Source organism: Jaculus jaculus, chromosome 1, assembly GCF_020740685.1.
Source record: "Jaculus jaculus isolate mJacJac1 chromosome 1, mJacJac1.mat.Y.cur, whole genome shotgun sequence".
Taxonomy (NCBI): domain Eukaryota; kingdom Metazoa; phylum Chordata; class Mammalia; order Rodentia; family Dipodidae; genus Jaculus; species Jaculus jaculus.
In genome coordinates this window covers 245,577,034-245,590,768 of record NC_059102.1, presented here as the reverse complement: position 1 = coordinate 245,590,768, position 13,735 = coordinate 245,577,034, and positions in this window count along the sequence as shown.

Genomic DNA, 13,735 nt, shown 5'->3' with positions numbered 1-13,735 from the left:
AAAAATTACTTTTTTAAATTTGAGATTCCAAACAAGGTGTACTGGTACTCGACTATAGTTCCATTACTTAGGAGGTAAGGCAAGAGGTTTGCTATATGTCCACACCACCCAGGACCACATAGCAGGACTGCATTTCCAAACAATGAAGCAAAGAAGTCAGGTGTGGTGGCGCACACTTTTAATCCCAGAACTTGGGAGGCAGAGGTAGGAGGATCGTCATGAGTCCAAGGCCACCCTGAGACTACATAGTGAATTCCAAGTCAGCCTGAGCTAGAGTGAGACCTTACCTCAAAATGATAATGATAATGATAATCCCAGTACTTGGGAAGTAGTGATTGGTCATCCTCAACTACAAAGTGAGTTGAAGGACGCTAGGACTCATGCGACCCTGGCTCAAAAAATAAATAAATTTGAGAGTCTGCATAAACTTTTAAGTTGAATTTGACTATAGTCATATATTTATATGTCTTCTATGTGGTATTTCATTCTGCTCTGAGCTTTGGAACCTGACAATACCATTGTTCCTGTGGCTTTTTCATCTCCCTTGCTAAAGATGGAGAGAAGAATCTCCCATTATCCTTTCTCTGTACCCTTTCATCAGTTGGGAATGTAGAGCATTTTGACCCTCTGCATAGTCTCCAGAAGCTTATAGCAGCTTGTCTTCCCCCGGTTTGAAGCTATATCTTTCACAGTGATATCTAGAAAGTCAATAAATGTGCAATAACAGTTTAATAATCATTATGCTGTATGTCAAGATTATATAAAATTCTTTCTTTTTTTTTTTAAGTGTGCTGGGCATGGTGGTGCATACCTTTAATCCCAGCACTTGGGAGGCTGAGGAAGGAGCCATGAGTTCAAGGTAGGGTTTTACTCTAGCCCAGGCTGACCTGGAATTCACTGTGTAGTCTCAGGCTGGCCTTGAACTCACAGTGATCATCCTACATCTGCCTCCCAAGTGGGAGTAAAGGCGTGTGCCACCATGCCCAGTAGAAGATCCTTTCTTTTTGGCCTGGGCATTGAACCCAGGGCCTTGATATGATATGCTAAGCATACAGTACCACCAAGCTGTATTTCCAATCTTTTCTTTTAAAACATCAACTTCTCCTGATCCTTCTGCTTCTGTCTCCCAAGTGCAGGGATCACAGGTGTATCATCACAATCAGCTTCAAAGCAGCTCCATCTCTTCTGTTCCTCCTTCCTGCTTTGGGTGACTGAACCGAAACCAGTTTTAGTTTTAGAAGTGCTTCAAGCCTATAAGCCCAACACTTGGGAGGTGGAGATAGGAGGATCAGGAGTTCAAGGTTGTTCTCTGCTACATAGTTTTAGGACAGCCTGGGCCTATATGACCCCATGTGGAAAAAAAGATTAAGTGAATCCATACTTAATGTGATGCATAATATGCCTTTTGCAAGTTACTCTTTGCTCTTCAATACTACTTGATTATATTTCAAAACTCTGCCATAAGAGGATGTGGTTCATGCCTTTAATCCCAGCATTCAGGAGGCAGAGGTAGGAGGATCACCATGAGTTCAAGGCCATCCAGGTCAGCCTGGACTAGAGCAAGCCCCCACATCGAAAAACCAAAAAAAAAAAAAGGAAAAAAATGAACCTGAGCAATCTGTGATGGAGACAGAATAGGATGGGCTCCTTCCCTTGTTTGCAAGTGTCCTAGAGCAGCGCATAAAAACTAGGTTGTGCCTTCAGTATCCTGGTCTTCTTACTTTAAATCTACCCTTTGACAGTCAGGTGCTAATGGTTATATTTTATTGAAACCAGCACTTTGTGAGTCTTCTTAGAGTGGGTATTAGTTACTTCCCAGCACAGTTTCATTAACTAGTAGAATTTGGGAGAGAAAAATTATTTGGATTGAGTTTCAGGTTTGCACAGTCAATGGTCTTCATCATCTTCTCACCCATAGCAAGTCTGCTGGTATCACAGGAAATGGGTTCCAATTTCCTCCTTCAGGTCAGGATGCCAGTGTGAGGGTTACAGTGTCAGCATAGAACTTCGGTGCCCAGAAAGGGGTAACCAGGGTAGTCGCCACCTAATGAAGGCCTGTTTAGCTCCTTTGTGTAAACGCTGACAATACCCACTTGCGTGTATTACTTCCCACATGACTCGCTTTCATTAAGTGGAAAGACCTACAAAGTGAGAATAAGGTCCTAGGGATACAGCCGGGTTGGTAGAGTGCTTGCATAGCATGCGCAAGGCTGGGTTCAACGCCAGCCCTGCACAAACCAGGTGTGATAGCATGTGCCCGTAATGTCAGCCCTTGAAGATGGATGCAGGAGAATCAGAAATTCAAGGTTATACATGACTACATAGTTCTAAGCCAGCCTGGGCACCTTGAAGTCCTTTCTCAAAAGAAAAAACAAGTTAGAACAATACTTCTGTGAATAATTAAGAGTATGCGCTAAGTATGTTTTTTTTTTCTCTTATTAGAATACTATGTTTAAATAGGACTTCTGTTTAAAAATGTCTTTAAAATTTCATTTTCTGGCTACCAAATCAAAAGCCCATGACATAAAATGGGGCTGTATTTGTGCTCATGATTTTTACAAAAGCTTTATGTACACTATAAATAAAGATGCATAGACAACACTTCCCCTTGAGTTGCACATCAACATATAGCATTGTATATTACAATGAAAATTTGTAACTTAAGGCTATTATATATAAATACATATACCTTTGTAACCTTTATACTGTAAATAAAAAGCTGCTTTTAGACTTTTTTCCTCACTTTGAAAAATGTCAAGCTGGACATGGTGGCACATGCCTTTAATCCCAGTACAGGTGAAGGATCACCGTGAGTTCAATACCACCCTGAGATTGCATAGTGAATTCCAAGTCAGCTTGGGCTAGAGCAAGACTCTACTTTGAAAAACAAAAACAAAAGTCAAAATTATTTCAAACATATAGGAAAGTTTCAAAAAAAAAAAAAAGCAGAGTGTGGTAGTTCACCTGTGATCTCTGCACTTGAGGGCCTGAGGCAGGGAAATTGCTATAAATTTGAGACCTTGCTGGGCTGCCTAGTGAGTTACAAGCCAGCCTGAACTAAAAAATCAGTGAGATTGAGCTGGAGAGATGGTTTAGTGTTTAAGGCGCTTGCCTAAAAAGCTAAAAAGACTCAGGTTTGATTCCCCAGTACCCACATAAGTCAGATGCCCAAGGTGGTGCATGAGTCTGGAGTTCATATCCAGTGGCTGGAAGCCCTGGCATGCCCATTCTCTTTCAGATAATTTTTTTTAATTATATATATAATTAGTGAGGAAAAGTCGGGCGTGGTGGTGCATGCCTTTAATCCGAGCACTCGGGAGGTAGAGGAGGAAGAATCACTGTGAGTTCGAGGCTACCCTGAGATTACAGAGTGAATTCCAGGTCAGCCTGAGCTAGAGTGAAACTCTACCTCAAAAAACCAAAAGAGGAGCCGGGCGTGGTGGTGCACACCTTTAATCCCAGCACTTGGGCAGCAGAGGTAGGAGGATCACTGAGTTCAAGGCCACCTTGAGACTACATAGTGAATTTCAGGTTAGCCTGGGCTAGAGTGAGACCCTACCTCAAAAAACCAAAAAATAAATAAATAAATGAGGTGAAAGGGATGCTATTCCTTTAGTGAGATAACATACACAAGAAGCCCCTCCCTCAAGATAGCTGCTCACAGTCCCTCACTGCTGAACCTGCTCATGGTTTTTGTTGTTTTCGACGTAGGTCTTTTTCTAACCCAGGCTGGCCTGGAATTCACTGTGTCTCAGGGTAGCTGGCTGTGGTGGTGCACACCTTTAATCCCAGCACTCAGGAGGCAGAGGTAGAAGGGTCACTGTGAGTTGGAGGCCACCCTGAGACTACATAGTGAATTCCAGGCCAGTCTGGGCTACAGCGAGGCTCTACCTCAAAAAAACCAAACAAAAGGAAAATTTAAAAAAAGAAAGAAAGAAAAGAAAAACCAAGCCAGTGTGGTGGCCCAAGCCTTTAATCCCAGTATTTGGGAGGCAGAGGTTGGAGGATTGCCGTGAGTTTGAGGCCACCCTGAGACTCCATAGTGAATTCCAGGCCAGCCTGAGCTAGAGTGAGACCCTACCTCAGGAAAAAAAAAATAAAATGTTAACATGTGCGTGTATGTGTGGCACATTTACATTCATATGTATGGGTGGCATATTTACATTTATCCATGTGTGGCTGTACATGTATGCATGGCATATTTATATTCATGTGTGGTGCACATGTATATGTGGCATGTTTACATTTACATGTGGATGCACATATATATGTGGCATGTTTACATTCATATGTGGTGCACATGTTTGTATGGTATATTTATATTCATATTGTGTAAGTGCACATATTATGTGGGGGTGCAAAGGACAGGTGTCTTTCTCAATCGCCCCCCATCTTGTTCTTTGAGACCAGTTCTCTCAATGAACCTGGAGCTCACCAATTTGGCTAGGATAGCTAGACAGTGTATCTCAGAGATTCCCTGTCTCTTCCTCCCCAGTCCTGGGACTACAGCCACACCATGCCACGCATCTTACATGGCGTCTGGGGACCTGAACTAGGTCCTCCTGCTTGTGCATTAAGTACTTTACCACTGAGCACTTTTTGTTTGTAATTCTGAGACAGTGTTGCAGTTCGCTTCTCTTGCTAGGACAAAAAAACACCACCCGGCATGGTGGCACACACCTTTAATCCCAGTACTCCAGAGACAGAGGTATAAGGATCGCTGTGAGTCCAAGGCCACCCTGAGACTGCACAGGGAATGCCAGGTCAACCTGGGTTAGAGTGAGACCCTACCTCAAAACAAAATCACAGCTAATGGGAGGAAAGGGTTTATTTCAGGCTTAGATTTTCAAGGGAAAGCTTCATCATGGCAGGGACAGGCATGGCAGAGCGGGATTAAAGTTGTCTGGGCAAGCTAGCTAGCACTGGCAAGCAGGCCTAATAAATCTCAAGGTTTATTAACTACCAATGACACACCTCCTCCAGCAAGGCTCTATCTCCCAAACTGCCACCAGCCAGATTGGTCATGAGGGTGTGGGGACCCTTTACATTGAAACGACCACATTTGTTCTTGACCCCCATAGACTCATAATCATCTCAGGATGCAAAATACATTCGATCCAACTTTAAAAGTTCCCATAGGTGGGCTGGAGGGATGGCTTAGCAGTTAAGGCACTAGCCTGCCAAAGCCAAAGAAGCCAGGTTCAATTCCTGAGGACCCACGTAAGCCAGATGCACAAGGTGGCACATGCATCTAGAGTTCTTTTGCAGTGGGGCGCACCCATTCTCTATCTGCCTCTTTCTCTCTATGTCTGTCACTCTCAAATAAATAAATAAAAATTAAAAAAGTCTAAGAGGATGTAAATAAGTCATATGGAAACCTATTTTTTTGGACAATGGAACACTTGGAAGCCATAGATTGTTACTAGAAAATTTTAAGTGTCAGGGATGGGATACCTTCCCTTGTTGACCAGGGAGGTCCCTGATACCAAGACATTATAGGCCATTGTCGAGGCCTTTGTTTTCCCACTAGGAATAGATGCTAAGACCCTATTGCTGAAGACCACATATTCAGGCTACAAGGCACTAAGAAATCCTGCTGGAGCTGAGCTGAAAACCTCCTCCATGTAGATGAGCTGATAGAAAGCTGGAAGAAGCCATGCTACATGCAGCTCAATGAGAGAGAAATCACCCTACCTCAACAGTGGACACTGCAAGCCTTAAATTTGGCCAGCCAGGCCAAATAAACCAATGGGTGCAATAGTGTTATAGGGGAAACCAACTGCCCTCTAATTGGACTGGAGGCCCATTCCATGGGAGGAAATACATCCCTGATACTAAAACTTACATGAGCCCTAGGGGTGTAACTTCCCAGTAAGCATTTCTCTTAATGTTCATACTCATATGTTAACGCTACTCTCACTTGTGGTTAGAGAAGCTTCTCTTTTCAGATGCAGTGACCTGGGATGACTCAGAAGGCATCATGGTGCTGAGAAAAAGTGACAGAGGAGTGCTCAGCACTGAAATATCTCTATCATACATTCCAAGGCTCAGGGTCCATTGTGGAAGAGGTGGCAGAAAGAATGTAAGAGCCAAAGGAAGGGTAGGACTCCTTACAACATGCTCCTCCAGATACAAAATGGCCTGGATATCCATGACTTCACAGTGCCTGACACTACCTACATAAGATCATCATAATAGGAAGAAAAGATCATGACATCAAGATAAAATAGAGACTGATTGAGAGGGGGACAAGATATGATGGAGAGTGGAGTTTCAAAGGGGAAAGTGGGAGAGGGAGGGAATTACCATGGGTTATTGTCTATAATTATGGAAGTTAATAAAAAATTTTTTACCTTGCCATGTGGCGTATGCCTTTAATCCCAACACTTGTAAAGCAGAGGTAGGAGGATTGCCATGAGTTTGAGGCCACCCTGAGACTACATAGTGAGTTCCAGGTCAGCTTGGGCTAGAGTGAAACCCTACTTCGAAAACAAGTATTTTTTTAAAGGCCAGGCATGGTGGTGCATGCCTTTAATCCCTGCGCTAGAGATGCAGAGGTAGGTGGATCGCAGTGAATTCAAGGCTAGCCTGAAACTACATTGTGAATTCCAGGTCAGCCTGGGCCAGAGTGAGACCCTACCTCAAGAAAACAAAACAAAACAAATAAATCAACTAATTAAAAAATTAAAATTTAACATTACATCCAAAGAAAAAAATGCTCCAAAAGGCTTCATATTTCACCCCCAAAACTGTGCTGCTTGCTTTGCGGGCAGATCTTCCAAGCCAGAGCAAGAACCTTTAGCTTTCTTTATTTACTTAAAAAAAAATTTTTTTTATTGACAATTCCAAACTTATAATAAAACATATTTCCCTTCCATCCCCCACCTTCCCCTTTACAACTCTGCTCTTCATCGTATCCTTTCCCTCTCTCCATTAGTCTTTCTTTTATTTTGATGTCATCTTTTTCTTCTGTTATGAGGGTCTTGTGAAGGTATTATTAATCGAGGCCAGTTTCTGTCTAGACAGTTGCATTATAAGGAGTGGCCCTTCCTTTGGCTCTTACATTCTTTTTAAAAAAATATATTTTCATTAGCCAGGTGTGGTGGTGCACACCTTTAATCCCAGCACTCGGGAGGCAGAGGTAGGAGGATCACCGTGGGTTCAAGGCCACCCCTGAGACTACAGAATGAATTCCAGCTCAGCCTGGGCTAAAGTGAGACCCTACCATGAAAAACCAAAATATATTTATATATGTGTGTGTGTGTGTGTGTGTGTGTATTTGATAGAGAGAAATAAGGAGAGAGAGAATGGGTGTACCAGAGCCTCCAGCTGCTGCAAACAAACTCGAGATGCACGCACCACCTTGTGCATCTAGATTATGTGGGTCCTGGGGAATCAAACCTGGGTCCTTTGGCTTTGCAGGCAAGTACCTTAACCATTAAGCCATTCCCTCCATCCCTGCTATTATGTTCTTTCTGTCACCTCTTCCTCAATGGACCCTGAGCCTTAGAGGGTGTGAGAGATGTCTCAGTGCTGAGCACTCCTCTGTCCCTTTTCAGCACTACGTTGCCTTTGGGTCATCCCAGTGGTCACTGTCATCTGAAAAGAAGTTTCTCTAACCAGAAGTGAGAGTAGCAAGAATAAAGGAATATGAACATTAAGTGTAGTGCTTTCAGGGCTTCTTTCATTGTTTTGAGGTAGGGTCTCATGTCTCGTTCTTGCTAGCCCAGGCTGACCAAGATTCACTTGGTAGTCTCAAGCGAGCCTTGAACTCACAAGGATTCTCCTAGCTCTGCCTTCCTAATGATGGCGTCAAAGGCATGTGTCACCACACCTGGTGCAAGCAGTTAACAAAGACTTCAACAAGCCTGCTTCACATTGCCCAGTGGCCATCTCAAAAAAAAAAAAAAAAAAAAAAAAAGTACCAGGTGGGCAAGGCTGCCAAAATTTGTTAATAAAGGTGACTTTGAAGAACAGGAGATTCCTTCAGCATTCATCCTTCAGGTCCCCTTTTTTTAAAAAAAAAAAAAAAAGAACCAGCGCTCCCCCTACCGTCCGAATGCAGAACAGCTGGGCCAATCTCAATGGTGGAAATTTTTTTAATTTTATTTATTTGAGAGAGAGAAAGAGGCTGAGGGAGAGCAAGAGAGAATGGGTGTGCCAGGGCCTTCAGCTGCTGTAAACAAAGTCCAGTAGCATGTGCTACCTTGTGCATCTGGCTTATGTGGGTCCTGGGGAATCAAACCTGGGTCCATTTTGTTTGCAAGCAAACACCTTAACCACTAAGCCATTTCTCTGGCCCTAGAGTCTCTTATTAAACAATCACAGCTGAACTGGGCTGCAGTCTCCCTGGCCCAAAACTTTCATTTCTTTCTGCCAACTTGTATCTTTTGTATTCTGCTGCCTTCCCCACCAAACAAACCAGTCCCTTACTTTTAAAGTTTTTCTTTTTCTTTTTCTTTTTCTTTTTTTTTTTAATTAGAGAGAGAGAGAACACCAGGGCCTCCAGCCACTGCGAATGAACAGACACATGTGCCACCGTGTGCATCTGGCTTACGTGGGTCCTGGAGAATAGATCTTGGGTCCTTAGGCTTCATAGGCAAGTGTCTTAACTTCTAAGCCATCTTTTCATGCCTGTCCTTTACTTTTAAATTAAACTTTGGGGTTGGAGATGGTTCAGTGGTCAAAGGCACTTGCCCACAAAGCCTGATTGCCTGGATTTGATACCCTATTACCTACATAAAGCCAGTTACACAAAGTGGTGTGTGTCTGGAATTCATTTGCAGTGACGTGAGTCCCTGTCACACCCATTCTGTCCGTATATATCTATCATCTATTTTTATCTCTACTTGCAAATAAATAATAATAAAAATTGTTTGTTTCAAGGTAGGGTCTCATTCTAGTGCAGGTTGACTTGGAACTCACTCTGTAGACTCAGGGTGGCCTTGAATTTACAGTGATCCTCCTACCTCTGCCTCGCTAGTGCTGGGATTAAAGGTGTGTGCCACCAGACCCGGGCCCCCATTTTTTTTTTTTTAAGCTATAGTGTTGCTTAAGTTCTTGGGACGTAGGCAGAACACAGCCAACTTCTCCACCAGAATATCACAAAAACCGCTTCTAGCCCAGTTCTGAACAATGTTCTCTTTCTTCTCCGAAACCTCATGAGCTGAGCTGTCACAGTGTTCAGTTCTTTCTGTATTTAGGTCTTTAAAACTCTCACCAGAATGGCTCTGCCCACAGCACTGCAAAGCTTTTTCTAGTCCAAAGTTTCAAAACCTTCCACATTCCTCCCACAAAGCAGCTCTGAAAAACCAAAAGCCACATGGTCAGTTTTCTAGCAGCAACCCAATTTCTCAGTATCAGTTTTCTTTTGCAGTTAGCTTCTTGTTGCTGGAACAAAACACTCTGTGCTAGAGTAAGACCCTACCTCAAAAAAAAAAAAAAAAATCAGGGCTGGAGAGATGGCTTAGCAGTTAAGGAAGGCACTTGCTGGCAAAGCCAAAGGACTCATGTTCACTTCTCCAGGACCCACAAGGTGAGGCATATGTCTGGATTTCATTTGCAGTGGCTTGAGGCCCTGGTGTCTGTTCTCTTCCTCTCTCTCTCTCAAATAAGTAGAAGAATAAATAAAATAAAAAATCAGATAAATAAAACATTAAAATACACAAACGCACCTGTCAAAAGCAGCTGATTGGAGGATTTCAGGCTTAGAATTTCGAGAGAAGCTTCCTCAAGACAGGGAAAGGCATGGCAGAGCAGGAAGCTGTCACATGGTTGGGGGGAAGTAGCCCGAGTGAGCTGCCTAGCACTGTCAAGCTGGCCTAATAAACCTCTGGCTCTTTGGTTTCCTTTTTGCTTGTTTGTCTGTTTTTTCAAGGTAGCTGACCTGGAATTTACTATGTAGTCTTCAGGGTTGCCTCAAATTTACGGGAATCCTCCTACTTCTGTCTCCTGAATGCTGGGATTAAAGGAGTACACCACCATGTCTGGCTCTTTTTTTTTTTTTTTTGAGAGAGAGAGAGGAGGCGGATAAAGAGGATGAGTGGCATACCAGGGCCTCTAGCCACTGCAAAGGAACTTCAGATGCATGTGTCACTGTGTACATCTGGCTTACGTGGGTGGGTACTGGGGAATTGAACCTAGGTCCTTAGATTTTGCAGGCAAATGCTTAACTGCTATCTCTCCAGCTCATAAGCTCTTCTTTAAAAAAAAAACAATGTATTTATTTGGAAGCAGAAAGATATAAAGAAGGAGAGGGAGAGACATCTAGAGAGACTGTAGGTGCACCAGGGCCTGTAGCCACTGCAGATGAATTCCAGATGTATATGCTATTTTGTGCATCTGGGTTTATGTGGGTACTGGGGAATCTAACCCAGGTAGCTAGGCTTTTCAGGCAAGCACCTTAATCTCTGAGTCATCTCTTTAGCCTCTGTACTGCTCTTGTATAAACATGGAGGGTTTTATTTATTTATTTATTTTCAAGGTAGGGTTTTGCTCTAGCCCACGCTGACCTGGAATTCTAGTGAAGTTTCAGGCTGGCCTTGAACTTATGGCAATCCTCCTACCTCTGCCTCCCAAGTGCTGGGACTAAAGGCGTGTGCCACCACACCTGGCATTTTTTTTTTTTTTTTTGAGGTAGCTGTCTCACTCTAGCCTAGAAATCACTCTGTAGCTCAAGCTGACTTTGAACTCAAGGCAATTCTCTTACCACAGCTCTGGAGTGCTGGAATTAAAGACATGAACCTAGCCGGGTGTGGTGGCGCACGTCTTTAATCCCAGCACTCGGGAGGCAGAGGTAGGAGGATCGCTGAGAGTTCGAGCCCACCCTGAGACTACAGAGTGAATTTCAGGTCAGCCTGAGCCAGAGTGAGACCCTACCTTGAAAAACAAAACAAAACAAAACAAGACATGAACCACCACATTCAGTTTGAAACCCTTAAAATTAAGGGATCAGAGACTCAGTAATGTTGGCAGTACAGAGTACAGTGGTGAGCACAGCTGTCTTCCAAAGACTCAGGATGGGAAACTGAGGCAGGATAGAAACATGGGAGAATTGGCCAGGCATGGTGGCACATGCCTTTAATCCCAGCATTTGGGAGGCAGAGGTAGGAGGATCATCATGAGTTCAAGGCCACCCTGAGACTACATAGTGAATTCCAGATCAGCCTGAGCTTGAGTGAGTGAGAACCTGGGACCCTACCTTGAAAAAAAAAAAAAAGGAAAGAAAGATGGGAGAATTGAACTGAAAAGGAGCCCCTCTCTTCTGAATCTGGTGCAGTCTCTCCGTTCCAGTAGTTAACAACATCTGCAGTGATGTTCCCTTCCTGAAATGTTAATTGGGGTAAGCCACTGCCCCAAAATTAGGTCCTGTATCGTACAGACTTTTATATTGGTCATGTCCTGTACTGTATAGTCTATTGTGCTGGTTATGCCCAACACTGTAGTTTTTTCTATTGTTTCAAGGCCATAATCTGTATTGTGGCTCCTATCCCATACTGTAAATCAACTTGTGTTTCCTTTTTATCTTTGTAGCACAGCTGCAGGCATCTGTCTTCTAACTAACCATTTTTCTGTTCCTGTAAAACTTGCCTATCTCATACTCAAGGTCTCTGGCACTAGGCAGGAGCTCTGGGTATTTTCTTGTGGTAGGGTCTCGCTCTAGCCCAGGCAGACCTGGAATTCACTATGTACTCTCAGTTTGGCCTCAAATTTATGGTGATCCTCCTACCTTCTGAGTGCTGGGGTTAAAGGTATGGCTTCAAGATAATTTTATATAAGCTCTGAACCACCAAGAATCAGGGTTCAGGCTTTGGAGGAGATTCCCCTTGGCCCATGCTGGTGTGAAAATAAACTTTCATCCTGATTATCCAGTCAGTCTCTGGTACTAGTTCTTTGAGTCTCAGTTTCCTCATAACATCCTATGCAGATGTTTTTTTTTTAATTTTTTATTTATTTATTTGAGAGCGACAGACACAGAGAGAAAGACAGACAGAGGGAGAGAGAGAGAATGGGCGCGCCAGGGCTTCCAGCCTCTACAAACAAACTCCAGACGCGTGCGCCCCTTGTGCATCTGGCTAACGTGGGTCCTGGGGAACCAAGCCTCGAACCGGGGTCCTTAGGCTTCACAGGCAAGCGCTTAACCGCTAAGCCATCTCTCCAGCCCTATACAGATGTTTTATGATAAAGTAGCCAAGACCCAGGCTTAAGGTCTGTGTGCATAAGACCTTGAGAAGAACCTTATTCCTTTCCCCAGACAGTTAACATTGTTTACAAAGAAGATATTCTACCTTCCTTCATCCTGGGGATCTTGTCAAATGTAATCCTATCAAACAGTCCTCAGGAACTGCCCTGTGATCTCATTAAGATTCCTTAGCAACCCTCTAAAGATAGTAGTTTCAAAACCCACTAGACTAGGAGAGAAAAATGATGACATAAAAATAGAAGAGAGAGTAGTTGAAAAGAAGGGATTCAGTGGAAGGGGATTTGGGAGGGGGAAAAAGAAGGATAGTGGGAGGGGATTAGGATCATGACATATTGTCTGTATGTATGGAGGTTGTCAATAAAATGTTTAAAAAATACTATATATGGCTATTGTAAAGAAAATAGAGGGCTGGGGAAATGGCTTAGCAGTTAAAGTGTTTGCCTGTAAAGCCTAAAGATCCGGATTCGGTTCCCCGGGGCCCATGTAAGCCAGATGCACAAGGAGGCACATGCATCTAGAGTTCGTTTGCAGTGGCTAGGGGCTGTAGCATGCCCATTTTCTCTTTCTTTTTTTTTTTATTTTACTTATTTTATTATTTTTTGTTTTTTATTTATTTTCTCAATTTTTATTAACATTTTCCATGATTATAAAAAATATCCCATAGTAATACCCTCTCTCCCCCCACTTTTCCCCTTTGAAATTCCATTCTCCATCATATTACCTCCCCATCTCAATCATTGTACTTACATATATACAATACTAACCTAATAAGTACCCCCCTCCCTTCCTTTCTCTTCCCTTTATATCTCCTTTTTAACTTACCGGCCTCTGCTACTGAGTTTTGTTTTTTTTTTTTTCTCACACAGAAGCCCAATCATCTGTAGCTAGGATCCACATATGAGGGAGAACATGTGGCACTTGGCTTTCTGGGCCTGGGTTATCTCACTTAGTATAATCCTTTCCAGATCCATCCAATTTTCTGCAAATTTCATAACTTCATTTTTCTTTGCCACTGAGTAGAACTCCATTGTATAAATGTGCCATATCTTTATTATCCACTCATCAGTTGAGGGACATCTAGGCTGGTTCCATTTCCCAGCTATTATAAATTGAGCAGCAATAAACATGGTTGAGCACATACTTCTAAGGAAATGAGTCCTTAGGATATATGCCTAGGAGTGCTATAGCTAGGTCGTATGGTAGATCAATCTTTAGCTGTTTTAGGAACCTCCACACTGATTTCCACAATGGCTGGACCAGATTGCATTTCCATCAACAGTGTAGAAGGGTTCCTCTTTTTCCATATCCTTGCCAACATTTATGATCATTTGTTTTCATGATGGTAGCCAATCTAACAGGAGTGAGATGGAATCTCAATGTAGTTTTAATCTGCATTTCCCTGGTGACTAGTGACGTAGAACATTTTTTTAGATGCTTATATGCCATTCATATTTCGTCCTTTGAGAACTCTCTATTTAGCTCCATAGCCCATTTTTGGATTGGCTTGTTTGATTCCTTATTGGTTAACGTTTT